The sequence below is a fragment of the Chroicocephalus ridibundus genome, chromosome 7, assembly GCF_963924245.1.
Source record: "Chroicocephalus ridibundus chromosome 7, bChrRid1.1, whole genome shotgun sequence".
NCBI lineage: Eukaryota > Metazoa > Chordata > Aves > Charadriiformes > Laridae > Chroicocephalus > Chroicocephalus ridibundus.
In genome coordinates, this window is record NC_086290.1 from 1,020,855 (window position 1) to 1,023,590 (window position 2,736).

Consider the following 2,736-nt stretch of genomic DNA (forward strand, 5'->3'; position numbering starts at 1 on the left):
TGTCTCATGCAGCTTGAAAAGGGGTTTCTGGAGCGTGTTCTAGAGCAGCATGTGAGCTCCAGTGAGGCCTGTCAGTTGCCAGACTCCTCCTGATTTGCAGAGTTCCCCGTCCTGCGTCAGCCGACACCCACAGACGTTCTGAGCAGAGGCAAAACGTGGTCTAACGGCCGTGGGAAACCGCTCTCTAAATTATTAACTGTGGGTGCAAGAGCAGGTTTCGTTTCTGCTCTGGGAACCAGACGGGTTTGCTAATAGTGCAGAGTTGTTAGTGTGGCGAGCCCTGTAAAAGGATTCTCTAAGGAGCGGCAAAAGGCAACCTGTGGTGTTAATCCCCCTGAACCCCCCAGGAGAACCCGCCCGGGGACTCTTCTCCCTCCGGGAATGCTGGTGGTGCCCTGGCTGTGTGCAAGCACTGCCAGAGCATCCCCATCTCCCGGGTCTCCCCTCGACAGAAGTGTCAGGGGGGAGAGAATGAAAGTAGGCCGGGGGGAAACTAGTTGGTCAGCTATTGCTATTTACCTCAGCGGGCCTAACTTTCAGATCTATCGAAATAGTGAATTAAGGTCTTCTCAGTATGAATATTTTTTGCCTGACTGCTTTGGGATTTCTGGTCTAGGCTTGTCTGGGAAGACAGTTTTTCAAGGCTGACTGATGCAACCGTAAGCATGAGTTAAATATAATTTAATCAAATAACTCTAAATAACGGTTATTATTTGAAGTCTTTACTGTGTTACTTTCTGCCAGTGGAAATGAAGGAGTTGCAGTGAAGCTGAGGGAAAGGGAGCCGCACGGGCACTGTCCTTGGCCCGCGTCGTCCCTCTGGGCCGGGGTGACTGGGAAGTGCTGTCTCCTGGTGTCGACTGGCCGGCGAGCAAATCGTGGCCTTCCAGGTCCACTGCGAATGACAGTCCACTGCTCAGCTTCTGCTTTGCGCACGCAGAAGAAATTCGCCCTCTGGATGAACTGCACACAGGGATGGGAACCGTTGGGCAATGGCTGCGGGGTGAGCCGGGGCCTCTCCACGGGGAAGTTTACATTTCCCTGTTAACATATGTTCAGGCAGGAGATTGGAACATTTCCTGTAGTGTCGAATTACTGTTCATTGAGGAAGAAAACACCGGCTTACCACCTTTTGTGAGGTGGCTGGTAGTAGGTGCTCATCCTGTCTGGAGGGTGTTCTTAAGCACAGCGATTCCTCTCGTCCCCACACCTTAATGCTCTCCCAATGCCAACACCTGATGCTGCTTTGCCTTTGGCAAAGCACTTTGGCTCATGCATGACCGTCCATGGGAATGTGTCCAAGGCAAACTAAATATCAAGCCGGTATATAATTTGTATTGGAACATGGCATCATTACGTCACGGTGCAGGCAATGGCATTCTATTGGTATCTCATCACTACACAATGTTTCATTGTACTGAAATGTCAGGACCCGCAGCACTACAGCAACCGACAAAGGAGAGATGTAAGTTCAGACATTGTGCCGTGATCATTCCTGTATTAGTAGATCCTGTGAGCCTCTGAGCCCTTAACTGCTGGGTTCCTCTGGCACAGTCCTTCCCGTATGGAAAAGAATCAAAAATACACCTTTTGTGACTTGGTCTGAAAGCTTATAAATGTAAAGGATGATGGGTATATTGTACAATTTTCTAGGGTTTTTTATTCTTTAGAGGGAAAAATGCATACAGACATTGCTAACTTTATAAAAACCTTTCTTTTCCCTGGAAATAATGGCTCGAAACTACTAATTATGAACGTGGAACTGAAAAAAAGAGAAAAAAAAAGAAAAATAACCCCAACTGCCTAGGGTGAGCTGTTGGAGCAGGGAGCAGGGGAAAAAAGCGTCCGAATGTGCATTGGTGGTTCAGTGGTAGAATTCTCGCCTGCCACGCGGGAGGCCCGGGTTCGATTCCCGGCCAATGCAGTTCCCTTTTATTTGGCTTTTGAAGCCGCCACGTTTTAATCCCGGAGCGCTTCCAGCACCTTTTTTTTTCTCGCGGGGCTCCCGAGCGGGAAGAAGCGGTGCCGCAGGGGCGAAGACACGTCCTACCTGCGGCTGCTCGTCCCTGCTGTAAAACGGGAAGGGGAAAAAAGGTTAAAAAAAGAAAACAGAACGGGGGAAAAAGAGCCGGATGGAGATGCCGGGGATTGAACCCGGGACCTCACACATGCGAAGCGCGCGCTCTACCACTGAGCTACATCCCCGGCTGTAAAAGTGTTGCGCCACGCGCTATCCGAGGGCGGGACCGGGACCGGCCCCGCCGCCCCCCCTCGGCCCCTGGGGGCGGTGGGACAACGGCGGCGGTCGCGGTGCCCGTGCGCAGCAGGAGGTCCTTGTCCGGGGGAGGGGGGTACCCCAGGAAGAAGCCCCCACGGTCCCCCGGCCGCTGCTCGATGGCCGGCGTCCCCCCTTCTGTGAGCCAGCAATGTGCCCTTGTGGCCAAGGAGGCCAGTGGTGTCCCGGGGGGCATTAACAGGAGCCTGGCCAGCAGGTGGAGGGAGGCCATCCTCCCCCTCTGCTCTGCCCTGCCCCGGGGGGGCCACAGCTGCAGCTCTGGGCCCAGGGCTGGGCTCCCCGCTTCCAGAAGGACGGGGAACTGCTGGAGAGAGTCCGGCGGAGGCTGCGGAGATGCTGAGGGAGCGGAGCATCTCTGTGCTGAGGACAGGCGGAGAGCCCTGGGGCTGTTCCGCTGGAGAGGAGCAGCCTGAGAGGGGTCTCCTCAATGCCCAGCCACA

The 2,736-nt window shown here is 54.1% G+C and overlaps 2 non-coding genes across 2 annotated transcripts; one reads left to right on the forward strand and one right to left on the reverse strand.

Annotated features, from left to right (window-relative positions):
- Positions 1-1,853: 1,853 nt before the first annotated feature.
- TRNAG-GCC (transfer RNA glycine (anticodon GCC)) lies at positions 1,854-1,924 on the forward strand. Its single transcript has one exon. It is a non-coding gene; the product is annotated as a tRNA-Gly (tRNA).
- Positions 1,925-2,133: 209 nt separating this feature from the next.
- TRNAA-CGC (transfer RNA alanine (anticodon CGC)) lies at positions 2,134-2,205 on the reverse strand. The gene has a single exon. It is a non-coding gene; the product is annotated as a tRNA-Ala (tRNA).
- Between the last annotated feature and the right edge of the window lie 531 nt (positions 2,206-2,736).